Source organism: Colletes latitarsis, unplaced genomic scaffold (assembly GCF_051014445.1).
Source record: "Colletes latitarsis isolate SP2378_abdomen unplaced genomic scaffold, iyColLati1 scaffold0028, whole genome shotgun sequence".
NCBI classification, from domain to species: domain Eukaryota; kingdom Metazoa; phylum Arthropoda; class Insecta; order Hymenoptera; family Colletidae; genus Colletes; species Colletes latitarsis.
Window position 1 is genome coordinate 4,973,394 of NW_027488378.1, and position 15,142 is coordinate 4,988,535.

Sequence of the window (15,142 nt, forward strand, 5' to 3'; positions counted from 1 at the left end):
CAGATTTGAAATATTTAATAAAATTTAAATACCAGTAGTATTAATGAAAGATAATATTAATACTATTTTGACACTGTTATTTGATTTTAATATTAATTATAGATACTTTGATTATTGATTTATTAAAACATAAAGTTAATGAAGTCCCAGTAGATTATAAATATTTTAAAGAGCATGAATTAGCATAGAATTTCATAAAAAATTTGATGAGTGATAGAAGTAACTTGAATAATCTGAATTTTGTAGCTTTTACTATATCTTTGGATATGGAATCACAGATTCATTTTATTAATAAAAATAGAGATAGTACTGATGATTTACTCAGGCTCGTTAAAGTAAGTGGGCCAAGTGGGAAGAATATTAAGATAGATGGATAGATATTGGTAAAAGTATTCTTCTTGTCCTTATATAGGAAATCTTTAATATTACAAATAAACTCTTTCTGTAAAATCTTGAACTTATCATTATAATTTATAGAATTAAAGTCAACGCATCTAATAATGAAAGTGAACTGAAGTATTTTATAGACTTGTCAAGAACGTTTTTTGGTATATTCCTAGCAAACGACCCGTTCAACGATCGGGATGAGTTATACGTAATTCGATTCGTCTAATTCAGTATATTATTTCATTAGTATATGCATTTCATTATCTGCGGAAATTCGGTATTTTTACAAAGTAACTAAGTATTTTAAATATATTCTGACAGGTTCACAGGTGGAAACAAGTGACTGTCGTTACCTGTGTTCAAAATGCCAGCTAGTCAAATGCTAATTTGTTAACAATAACATTTATTGAATGAAATTTCTGCTATTTCTGCAAATATCTCATTGAATAAATCACCATCTTTCTATTATATATACATTTACTAAATACATAATGGCTCAGGTATCCAATGAAGTTACTCTTATTGAAAATATAAAATATTGATAGTATTATATGTTAGAAAAAAGTGGTTTCTTCAATTTAATTCATGTAAGCATCAGTAATGAGATCTTGAAAATTGACGCTGTGATTAATTTTCAAATGGCCTCTGTGCCATTATTTCTACAACAAAATGTTGATTCATCAGTCTCTATCTACTCTACCCTTCCACAATTGCTGCGCAGTATTTTTATTTAATGTTAGTTATATAATATCACGACATTGCTCATAATTATATGTTAGCATATATGGTAATTTTAAAACAATATCTGTAACTGAGTTTGTTTTTAGAAAACCACGTTCTTTGCTTTTCAAATATCTTTATATAATGCAATGGCTTTTAAAAAATAAGGGTATAAACATCTCACCGTAAACCGTAAATAGTTTACATTTTAAAGATCCAGAAACAGGCGCTCATACGAATAAAACAGAAACTACGTGGAAGCATAGTAAACACTTTTTGCCTGAATATTGTCGGTTAGTATTTGCAGTTCCACACGTTTTTTAATATGTTTTTCTAACATATAATACAAAATAATAAATATTATATTTTCTATTTTCAGCAAAAAAGATAATTTCATTGGGTACTTAAGCCATTACGTGTTTTATAAACCTTCCAAGCAAGGAAAGGATGATTTATTTAATCAGTTCTTAAAAGAAATTTCAGAAATTTCATTTGATGATGATCGATTCTGTAAAAAATCAAAATATACCAGACTTAGATGATAATGAAATTTAATAATAAAAACAAGTTAAACCAACGTACTGCGTACAATAGTAATTTACTATATATTGTAAACACTGTCAGCGACGGGGAGACATTTTTTACTGTTGCTGCATGTACTGTCTACATACCTGGTTTTAATGCTGTCCACCTGACCGACTCGTGGAAGTTCTATGCCTAAAAAAATGATTTTTATGCATCATACAAATTCTTCTACAAATTCCCATTTGACAATGTAGAATAGATCCAATTAGATAAATTATTTATAATTTTTAAAATGAACATAGCAACGATGGTCACTAGTTTCTATCTGTGAACCTGTCAAAAAATCTACTTGACCTTACTTTTTTACTGTAACTTTTTATAATAACTGTTAAAATACTGTTTATATTATTTATTATAATGAATCTTGTTACAAAACAAACACACTTATTTTCCATTGTGAAAAGAAAACTTAAAAACTAAAAGAACATTCCTCTACATGTGCTTCTTTCACGCACACACACACGCACGCGCGCACACACACACACACACACACACACCACACCACACACTACCCCTCTTATCTGAAACGGTAAACTCCTAAACACTAAAGAAACTAACGAATTTTAAGTCATATTTCTAACACGCCTTCTTGACTTAAAATTTATCAAAACAACAACAAAAATTTTGCCTTTCCTAACGATTTAGTCAGTACATCTGCAATTTGATCGTCCGTAGTCACACTTATTAGTCCCTTTTTTCATAATCATAAACAAAATGATAACTTATATCTATATGCTTGGAATTTTTTGAAAATTTTCCATTTTTTGATAAGGCTATCGCTCCAATATTGTCTTCATATATTTTTACTGGATTGTCATTCTTCACGTCAAAAACAGATAAAATGCCCTTAATTGGAATGATTTCTTCTACACAATCAGCAAGAGCGTAGTATTCAGCATGCGTTGAGGCTCTGGAGACAATTTTTTGTTTTTGCGATTTCCATAGTACTACATTTCCAAAAACTCGTATGATTATCCCTGTAGTCGATTTTCTGTCCGTAGTGTCTGCAGCCCAATCAGCGTCAACAAATGCATCCATTATTTCCTGAGTAGTTGAGTTATAAACAAGATTTATGGAACGAGTGTGATACAAGTATTTTAGAACACGTGTGCTGTCATAGCTATTTTGGAATCGACTTAGGTAATTGACCGCAAATGAAATGTCTGGGCGAGTACCATTTGCAATATACAATAATGCTCCAATTAAATTCCTATATTTCAGTTCTTCATCCACTATATCAGCAGGTTCAATTTTTCGATTCATTTCCATAGGTGTATCGAACCTTTTACTATTTATTATTCCGTACTTATGACTAAGATTTTCAATATATTTTTCTTGATTCAAGTATATTTCCTCTTTACTTTGGTTACGTTGTACTTCAATTCCCAAGTATTGCTTTATTTGTCCCAAGTCTTTCATGCGAAATCGTTTATTAAGCATGATCTTAACTTCATCTATAGCCATTTCATTTATACCACTGATTAATATATCATCCACATATAAAATAATATATATTTTTGTGTCGTTTATCTCTCCAGTATACAGACAGTAATCATAATCAGATCTTTTAAAATGCAAGCTTATCATGTAATTATGAAAACAATCATACCAGTCACGTGGACTTTCTCTCAATCCATAAAGCGCCTTCTTAAGTAAACAAACCTTATCTGACTGTATATTACTACCATCAGGAGGGTAGATGTAAACTTCAGACTTGATATTTCCGTTTAAAAAAGCTGTTTGAACATCCATTTGTTCTATTTTTAAATTTTTAACACATGCAATTGACAGCAACACCTTTAGCGTGCTCATTCTTGCAACCGGTGAATAAACTTCTTCATCGCTTTGGTACAACTGTTGGAAATGCGACTTTGGCGACAATGCGCGCTTTGCATACTCCATCTGTCTTAATTCTATATATCCACTTTACTTCAATTATTTTCTTATTTATTGGAACGTTGACCAAATCCCATGTGTCGTTTTCTTTTAAACCATCAAGTTCTTGTTTCATAGCCGCTTTCCATTTTCTTGACTCTTCGCAGTTCAATGGTTCTTGGTAGTTTTCAGGTATCAAAGCATTGCAATAGTTTGTATATACGACATGATCATCAAATTTCACAACATTTCACACATTATGTTACGCTTGGGGCGTGTATCTTATTTAACTTCCTCAGTTTTGCTGCATTGATCATCGTCAGTTTTATTTTCTTTTATTTTCAAAACTCTTTCTTCTTCTTCTTCTTCTTCTTCTTCTTCTTCTTCTTCTTTTGGCGTTTCCCCTTCGTATTTTTCTTCGTTATCAGTATTTCTATAAATGGTATATCTTGCACGTGACGACTTACAACTATTTTGTCATTAACCAATATCTGTATACCCTATTAATATTAATTCCTTTTTCGGCCTTTGGATTTAGCTTTGAATATCTGCATGCCTCGGGAATTCGTACAAAAGCAGTGCTTCCATATAAGTGTAAGTTTGAAACATCAGCCCTTTTATTAAAAAATATTTCATATGGTGTTTTTCTTATTCTTGTGTTTGCTAATAGGCGATTTCCAATGTAGGCAGCCGTGTAAATACATTCTGGCCAATAAAACTTGTCGACATTTGCCTCTGACAGCAAGCAGCGTGCACGATCCATTATCGTTCTGTTGTGCCTTTCGGCGACTCCGTTCAATTCGTGTGTGTATGCTGGTCCTGGTTTCAAATAAATACCTTCTCGTTTCGCTAATTCATCAAAGTTTTTGTTAAGATATGATTCTCTTCCATTGTCACATCGAATTTCTTTAATACTTTTTCCAGTTTGATTTTTTACTAATTTCCTAATATACCTAATGAAGCAATAAAAAACATCACTTTTTTGTTTTATGCAATACACAACAGCAATTTTACTGAAATCATCTATAAAAGACACAAAGTATTTCTCACCATTATGACCTGTCTGAGTTATTGGACCATGGACATCTGTATGGACTATTTGTAACAAATCATTTGCTCTTGTACGTTTGTTTTTAAATTTCAAATTTGTCATTTTATTCTCCGGACAAACTTCGCATTTTATAAATTCGTTTTCGAGTTTCACCGGTGTTCCATTTAGCAGCTGAGCTTCACACAAATATTTTAAATCTCTAAAATTTGTGTGACAAAGTATATATCTATGCCATTTTTCTATATTTGAAATTCCCATTGAACTAGTGTACGTACTTGTTTTCTTATTCTCAAGTCTGGCAACTTCTCCATTTAATTCAAAGAGTTTATTTCTTTTAACAGCAATAGCAATGAGTTTTTCTTTCGAATTACAAATTTTATTGTAATTCATTGTCTTTCTCAAACATTATTTTTAATTGTTTTGATTTACAAATACAAGAGACACTTAGTAAGTTTTGTTTCATTTCTGGTACATAGTATATACATTTTTAATCTTTATTTCCTCCGACTTATCATTAATGTTAATCATTACATTACCAATTTTTCCAGATATTAGTTTAAAACCATCACCAACTTTAATATCAACCGGGTTTTGTAGATTTTTGGATTCATAAAAGTACTCATCTGTGTTTATTATGTGATCTGAGCAACCACTATCTAGTAGCCATTTAATATTTCTACTTCTTCTATTTTGCTACTTTTCATTACTTCAACCTTGAATGAATTGTAATTTCTACTGTCATCTAGACTCGAATTTCCAGCCACTTTTCTATCGTGTCTATTTTGTATATGTTTGAAAAGGTTGCATTTTGTAATAATTATTAAAGTTTTCTGGGCAGTAACGTTGGATGTGCCCTGACTTATTACACTGACTTAACATACCGCTTCAGTAGTCGTTGCACTGCTATGCTGATTATCCTTTGAATTGAGATACTTGTTCTGATTGCGTTGTACGTGTCGAAACCTATGACCTCTAGGATTTTTAGTTAAATTTGAACTAAACGTGCGAGTGTAATTTCTGCTGTACTCAAAGTAGTAACTTTTACCGTTTCTCTTTTGATACTCTAACAGTAATTTAGATTTTACATACTCGACTGTTTTCTCCTTCGTTGGCAGTGCATCAATAATATCAACAATACGTGAGAAGTTAACGTTAATAACAGATAATTCAATTTATCCTCTTCATTCACAGTCTCACCAGTATTTTTGAGCCTATTTATATGCGTTTCAAATTCGTTAAAGAAGTCACTTGGATTTTCACCTTCTTTCATTTTTAATTCTAACAATCTTCTTTTACACAATAGCTTTACTGCACTGTTTTTAACTAGATAAATTTCGTCAAGCTTTGCAATCATATTTTTCGCAGTCGTTTCTGATATTATTAATTCTAACTGAGTGTTTGAAATACTGTTTACGATGTAACTTTTTGCTTTAATTTCCTTTTTTATTCCAATCTTCGACTCTTATTTCAGCCGGTCTTTCATCATGTAGAATAACCTCGTTACAGTCTTTCATTTCTAAAAATAAATTTAGCCTGAATTTCCAGTTCCATAAAATATTTGTAACATGAAATCGTCCTTTTTTTCACTTGCCATGCTTCAAACTTAGGTTATCTTCCTTTCACAACTAAATTTCTTTTCTTTACTGTTAACGAACAAACCACGGACCTCTGCTACCATGTTAAAATACTGTTTATATTATTTATTATAATGAATCTTGTTACAAAACAAACACACTTATTTTCCATTGTGAAAAGAAAACTTAAAAACTAAAAAACATTCCTCGACGTGTGCTTCTCTCACAAACACACACACACTCCTAAACACTAAAGAAACTAACGAATTTTAAGTCATATTTCTAACAATAACAGTAACATGTACTGAATTAGGCGAATCGAATAATGTATAACTCACCCCGATCCGTGAACGGGCCTAGCGTTTGCTAGGAATATAATGTTCCATAACTTTTCAACAAAGTCTAAAATTTTTCCCAAGGGCTTTTGAATACCTATACACTGTATAGATATCCTGTTTCCTTCAACCGAACGACATGTGTCCCTAAAAAATATATTTATAAAGTAAGTCGGTCAAGTAGGAAGAATATTCAGATATTTAAGAATATGAATATATTGGTAAAAATATCCATTCCTCTTACCTTTATGTCCTGTGTATTGGATAATATAGATTTACATACTTTTACCGCTGAATTCGAAATTCTGAACTAAACATAGGTACAGGACTCGTAAAAACCGTTTTTTATTCTTTTTATAGTTTTATCTGTTTTCCAAAAAACAACCAATTAAATTAAGTTGCAAGAATGCAAAAGCGATAAAACTTACAGAGGCTTTAATAGAAAATTATAAAACAAAATGTTTACTTAAGACTTTACCTTTTGTAAAAACCGGCGATATTGACTGTGTGTGTGTAAATCGTCGTACGTTCGTGCCCGGTGCAGTAAAACACGTGCATCGATCTAGGTTACGTACGTTCCTCACGTGCCACTTTCTCAATCTATACTTTTACATAAAAATTACTTAGAAAATCACTCCTACTCCTCATTTGGACAGAATTTTTACTTTCATGATTTTAGCGAAAAGTCGTTTTCCTGCTCGGGGAACACATATGTACAGGGTGTTCGGCCACCCCTGGGAAAAATTTTAATGGGGGATTCTAGATGCCAAAATACGAAAATACAGACGAAAATCAAGAATACCAATTTGTTGATAGAGGCTACGTTGAAAAGTTATTAACAATTAAACTCAAAAATTTCAAATCGTTCTGGAAAAATTGTTATCGGTTGCGGGGGTCAATTGCAATCATTTTTGGTGAATACACATACCTCCGAAATCTTACCCACTTTCGAGATAAAAATTCGAGAATGTGTGAAATTTTTTCGATGGAAAAGAAAAATTTCAAATCGTTTTGGAAAAATTGTTATCGGTTGCGGGGGTTACTTACAACCATTTTGGGTGAATCGTCATACCCCCCTAATCATGCGCATTTTCGAGAAAGAAATTCAGTACGGGCGGAACTTTAAACGTTAATAACTTTTTAATAAAGCCTCCATTAACAAATTGGTATTCTTGATTTTCGTCTTACTTTGGTCTCTAGAATCCCCTGGGAGAAATTGTAATGGGAGATTCTAGAGGTTAAAGTAGGATGAAAATCAAGAATACCAATTTGTTGATGGAGTAATACGATACTAAACAAGTTATTGACGTTTAAAGTTCCGCTCTTACTTTCGAATTTTTTTCTCGAAAATGCGCAGGATTTCGTATGTGGTATGTCTATTCACCGAAAATAATTGTAATTGACCCCCGAAACCGAAAGTAATTTTTTCAGAACGATTTGAAATTTTCTTTTTCTTTCGTCGAAAAATTTAGGCACTGCCTGTCGATTTTTCTTAAAAATTCCTTTCTGATTTTTATTCAGTTTGTAAAATAGTTGTTTAATAATACTCTTTGTGTAGGTACCCATGAGCTCTACTCGCGAAAAAAAAACGTTTCATTGGAATATATTCACTATTCACTATATCAGTAGGAGTTGCGGGGGCTGTTTGAAAATTTGACCAGTTATATGGGATTTTTCTCACTTTACGGGGTCAAGGAACAACTTTTCCAACATCTCTACATATTCTCCATTAAAATATGCGTTGTGTTGCTGTTTGAAACATTAAAATCGTTCGATCCGGCTGTCGACCAAAAAAAAAAAATGCTTGTTACTGACCCCTGCAACGAAAACTAATTCTTCCAAGACGATTCGAAATTCTTTTTTACTTGAATTCTTTTTGTCGAAACTGAGTAGGATTTCGGGGGTACGATTCTAACTGACCTCCGCGACCAACAATAATTTTTTCAGAACGATTTGAAATTTTTTTATTTAATGTTATTAATAACTACTTTTTAACGAAACCTCAGTCGAAAAATTGATATTCTTAATTTTCGTCTTATTTTGGCTTCTAGAATCTCCCATTAAAATTTTTCCCAGGGGTGGCCAAACACCCTGTATATATTAAATCAATATTAATGAAATTACACCTTGACCGAATTCATTTCAATCCCCCCACACTAATACATATATTGTGTGTAGCCCATAAATGGTTGAGAATGGAGTCACCTTTCCTATACTGGTATTATTAGATGGTCGCAGGTCCTGCATAAATTTCAATTTACATAATTTTTATTTTGAGTAAACTCATTTTACTTTTTTGTATATTACCTAATGCAACTCATATTTTCCAGCCATGCGATGTAGGAATATTTAGACGATTAAAAGTTGCATGGCGAAAGGTAGTACAGGAACATAGACAAAGTACGTAGGTAGACTAAACCCATTACGAAGGTGAATTTCGCACCAATATATATATCATACCATATATAAATTCCATGAAGAAGGAAATGCTTTTAAAGCTTGTGGTGGCCTATGACCGTTTAACTCAAATACAATTTACTAGACAAAACGTATTTCAGAAAGAAGAAAATAAATTAGAATTCATGTCGCCAGATGAAACTGACATCAATGACAGCAATATAGGTAGTTTTACATAGCATTCAAGAGCATATTCCAGATGATCTGAGAGGGGAACAATTTTCTTTTCTATATAGAAAATATTAAAATACAATCGGGACACAACTAAGACACAACACAACACAAGACACAACTCGCAGAGAGAAAGCACTGCTGATGTTCAACGCAGTGCAGTTCATAGTAACAGTAAAACCAATACCAGTGTAGAAGACTAATTTAACAACGTTTCGCTAGAAGAAACTAATATATGATATACTGATCATTAATTAACTTTAATATTTCATGACAATGATGCTTTTACTTTTTTCTAATGGGAATTGTTTTGTTTCCGATGGTACTGAAATCAAACTACATTAATTCTACAACGTTACTTTACTTATTTTCTCGTAAAGACAAAGATTCTTCAGAATCTATTCTGGATAAACATTATCAACATTATCAAAAGATTGAAAAAACAACAAAGAAAAGAAAAGAAAAGAAAAGAAAAGAAATATAGAAAGAGTGTGTGCAATCAAAGTTACATCAAAGACATGAAAATAGGCTCAGCTTGAAAAAATAGAAGCAATTGATAACCAGGAAAAAGAAAAACAAAGAATGAAAGAAGAACGATTAGAAAAGAAAAAAACAAGCCGAGAAATTAAAAGAAGAAAAGCTATTGAAAAAAGAAAGAAAAACAGAAAAATGAAAAGGAAAAGGAAAAGGAGAAAGAAAAGCAAGACGAAGAGAAGGAGAAATGTAAAACTCAAACTAAAAATAAAACTAAAGTTAAGAACGTGAAAAGAAAATAATAAATAATATTATTGTGTTGTTTTTACAGGGTGAATGTAGTAACTGAACCAGGTGGTTATGACTATGCAACATTTTTATTAGCATCTTTTTCAAACTCCACTTGGAACAACACTGTACGTATGTATGTATGGGATTATCAGGAACCGTGTTTGTTCGTTAATCGGCACACTCGTATTTATTTCGTTAAACACAGTCACACCTACTACGTACTTTTCTTCAATCTTTCTCTCTTCCGTGCTGTCTTTTCTCGCTTTCTGGGTTATTCACCCATCAGCTGTTCGGCCGTACGCTCGCCGCGTGTTGACGGCTTTTTCGGCGGTAACCGTCTTCGCTCGTGCAAGCTCGTGGACAGCGAACGATTCGCTGTACGGCCAAAAATTCGTGCGCGATTTAATAATTTTCAACTGCACGGTTCCCTACATACAGGGTGTTCGGCCATCCATGGGAAAAATTTTAATGGGGGATTCTAGAGGTAAAAATAAGACGAAAATCAAGAATACCAATTTGTTGATGGAGGCACTGTTAAAAAGTTATTAATGTTTAAAGTTCCGCTCGTACTGAATTTTTTTCTCGAAAATGCGCAAGATTTCGGGGGTATGTCTATACATAAAAAATGATTGTCACCGACCCTCGCAACTGAAAATAATTTTTCACAGAACGATTTGAAATCTTCTTTTTTCATCGAAAAATATAGGCACCCGATTAGATTTTCGGTAAGGAATTTTTTCCTCGAAAGTGCGTAGGATTTCGGGGGTATGTGTAATGACCAAAAATGATTGTAATTGACCCCCGCAACCGAAAATAATTTTTTTAGAAAAATTTTTGAAAAATTTCTTTTTCGCCGAAAAATATCAACACATACTCGAATTTTTTTCTCGAAACTGAGTAGGATTTCGAATATATGTCTATTCACTGAAAATGCTTGTAATTGACCTCCGCAGCCGAAAATAATTTTTCCGGAACGATTTGAAATTTTTGAATTTAATTGTTAATAACTTTTTAACGAAGCCTCCATCAACAAATTGGTATTCTTGATTTTCGTCTTAGTTTGGCCTCTAGAATCTCCTATTAAAATGTTTCTCAGGGCTGGCCGAACACCCTGTATACTACTATGTTGGTTTGTTCCGGTTTGAATCACGCAGTAATGTGGGCCCACAAAGAAGCAGTCAATTAAACCTGATTTCGATCAATATTTTAGAGGATAACACCGGTTAGGTCTGGGTCAGGTCTGGGTTATGCCCGCATCTGGCTCATGATTATGCCTTCTTCGCATACTTGTTGGCCAGATCCTGGGTTTTTTTCGGGTTTGAATCACGTAGTAATGTGGTACCACACAGTAACAGTCAATTAAACCTGGATTCGGTCAGTATTTTAGAGGATAACACCGGTTAGGTCTGGGTTAGGTCTGGGTTATGCCCGCATCTGGCTCATGATTATGCCTTCTTCGCATACTTGTTGGCCAGATCCTGGGTTTTTTTCGTGTTTGAATCACGTAGTAATGTGGTAACACACTGAAGCAGTCAATTAAACCTGGTTTCGATCAATATTTTAGAGGATAACACCGGTTAGGTCTGGGTTAGGTCTGGGATATGCGCGCATCTGCCTTATACTTTCGCCTTTTTCGCAAACTTGTTGGCAAGATCCTGGGTTTTTTTCGGGTTTGGATCACGTAGTAATGTGGTAACACACTGAAGCAGTCAATTAAATCTGGTTTCGATCAATATTTTAGAGGATAACACCGGTTAGGTCTGGATTAGGTCTGGGTTATGCCCGCATCTGGCTCATGATTTTGCCTTCTTCGCATACTTGTTGGCCAGATCCTGGGTTTTTTTCGTGTTTGGATCACGTAGTAATGTGGTAACACACTGAAGCAGTCAATTAAACCTGGTTTCGATCAATATTTTAGAGGACAACACCGGTTAGGTCTGGGTTAGGTCTGGGATATGCGCGCATCTGGCTCATGATTTTGCCTTCTTCGCATACTTGTTGGCCAGATCCTGGGTTTTTTTCGTGTTTGAATCACGTAGTAATGTGGTAATACACTGAAGCAGTCAATTAAACCTGGTTTCGATCAATATTTCAGAGGATGATACCGGTTAGGTCTGGGTTAGGTCCGGGATATGCCCGCATCTGGCTCATGACTTTGCCTTTTTCGCAAACTTGTTGGCTAGATCCTGGGTTTTTTTCGTGTTTGAATCACGTAGTAATGTGGTAACACACTGAAGCAGTCAATTAAACCTGGTTTCGATCAATATTTTAGAGGATAACACCGGTTAGGTCTGGGTTAGGTCTGGGATATGCGCGCATCTGCCTTATACTTTCGCCTTTTTCGCAAACTTGTTGGCCAGATCCTGGGTTTTTTTCGTGTTTGAATCACGTAGTAATGTGGTACCACACTGAAGCAGTCAATTAAACCTGGTTTCGATCAATATTTTAGAGGATAACACCGGTTAGGTCTGGGATATGCGCGCATCTGGCTTATACTTTCGCCTTCTTCGCATACTTGTTGGCCAGATCCTGGGTTTTTTTTGGGTTTGAATCACGTAGTAATGTGGTATCACACAGAAACAGTCCATTAAACCTGGATTCGGACAGTATTTTAGAGGATAACACCGGTTAGGTCTGGGTTAGGTCTGGGTTATGCCCGCATCTGGCTCATGATTTCGCCTTCTTCGCATACGTGTTGGCCACTGGTTGGCGATAAAACTGTAAGATAAAGGATGAATTAAGTTCCAAGTCCCTAAAATTTTCCAAATCATAGATTTAAAAATGATTTAGATATTTACATGATTTTAGTGTGGGTATTTATACAAGTATGTAAATCTCTATTTATGCATAACATGTTACCCCTAAATGGGCAAGTTAATGAATTATACAGGGTGTTCGGCCACCCCTGGGAAAAATTTTAATGAGGGATTCTAGAGGCCAAAATAAGACGAAAATCAAGAATAAAAATTTGTTGATGGAGGCTTCGTTAAAAAGTTATTAACAATTAAATTCAACAATTTCAAATCGTTCTGAAAAAATTATTTTCAGCTGCGGGGGTCAATTACAATCATTTTTGGTCATTACACATACCTCCGAAATCTTATCCACTTTCGAGAAAAAAATTCGAGAAGGTGTTGAAGTTTTTCGACGAAAAAAAAATTTGTCAAATCGTTTTGGAAAAATTATTTTCGGTTGCGGGGGTCAATTACAATCATTTTTGGTCATTACACGTACCCTCGAAATCCTACGCACTATCGAGAAAAAAATTCCTTACCGAAAATCTAATTTGGCGCCTAAATTTTTCGACGAAAAAAAAAAATTTCAAAACGTTCTGGAAAAAATATTTTTAGTTGCAGGGGTAAATTACAATAATTTTTGGTCACTAGACATACTCCCGGAATTCTACCCACTTTCGAGAAAAAAATTCGAGAATGTGTGAAATTTTTCGACGGAAAAAAAAAATTCCAAATCGTTTTGGAAAAAATATTTTTAGTTGCAGGGGTCAATTACAATAATTTTTGGTCATTACGCATACCCTCGAAATCTTGAGCATTTTCTAGAAAAAAATTCATTATGGGCGGAACTTTAAACGTTAATAATTTTTTAACAAAGCCTCGATCAACAAATTGGTATTCTTGATTTTCGTCTTATTTTGGCCTCTAGAATCCCCCATTAAAATTTTTCCCAGGAGTGGCCGAACACCCTGTATACATGTTAATTGTATAATAATAACCCTTTGTTCCTCATAAAAATTCACAACTGAATTGCTATCATTCTAAAAAAATCCATCCCAAAATATATTATCAAAACTAGTAATAAATTATTTGAACAAGGTGATAACAGATTTGAAATATTTAATAAAATTTAAATACCAGATATTGATAGTATTAATAAAATATAATATTAATACTATTTTGACACTGTTATTTGATTTTAATATTAATTATAGATACTTTGATTATTGATTTATTAAAACATAAAGTTAATGAAGTCCCAGTAGATTATAAATATTTTAAAGAGCATGAATTAGCATAGAATTTCATAAAAAATTTGATGAGTGATAGAATGTAACTTGAATAATCTGAATTTTGTAGCTTTTACTATATCTTTGGATATGGAATCACAGATTCATTTTATTAATAAAAATAGAGATAGTACTGATGATTTGCTCAGACTCGTTAAAGTAAGTGGGCCAAGTGGGAAGAATATTAAGATAGATGGATAGATATTGGTAAAAGTATACTTCTTGTCCTTATATAGGAAATCTTTAATATTACAAATAAACTCTTTCTGTAAAATCTTGAACTTATCATTATAATTTATAGAATTAAAGTCAACGCATCTAATAATGAAAGTGAACTGAAGTATTTTATAGACTTGTCAAGAACGTTTTTTGGTATATTCCTAGCAAACGACCCGTTCAACGATCGGGATGAGTTATACGTAATTCGATTCGTCTAATTCAGTATATTATTTCATTAGTATATGCATTTCATTATCTGCGGAAATTCGGTATTTTTACAAAGTAACTAAGTATTTTAAATATATTCTGATAGGTTCACAGGTGGAAACAAGTGACTGTCGTTACCTGTGTTCAAAATGCCAGCTAGTAAAATGCTAATTTGTTAACAATAACATTTGTTGAATGAAATTTCTGCTATTTCTGCAAATATCTCATTGAATAAATCACCATCTTTCTATTACATATACATTTACTAAATACATAATGGCTCAGGTATCCAATGAAGTTACTCTTATTGGAAATATAAAATATTGATAGTATTATATGTTAGAAAAAAGTGGTGTCTTCAATTTAATTCATGTAAGCATCAGTAATGAGATCTTGAAAATTGACGCTGTGATTAATTTTCAAATGGCCTCTGTGCCATTATTTCTACAACAAAATGTTGATTCATCAGTCTCTATCTACTCTACCCTTCCACAATTGCTGCGCAGTATTTTTATTTAATGTTAGTTATATAATATATCACGACATTGCTCATAATTATACGTTAGCATATATGGTAATTTTAAAACAATATCTGTAACTGAGTTTGTTTTTAGAAAACCACGTTCTTTGCTTTTCAAATATCTTTATATAATGCAATGGCTTTTAAAAACTAAGGGTATAAACATCTCACCGTAAACCGTAAATAGTTTACATTTTAAAGATCCAGAAACAGGCGCTCATACGAATAAAACAGAAACTACGTGGAAGCATA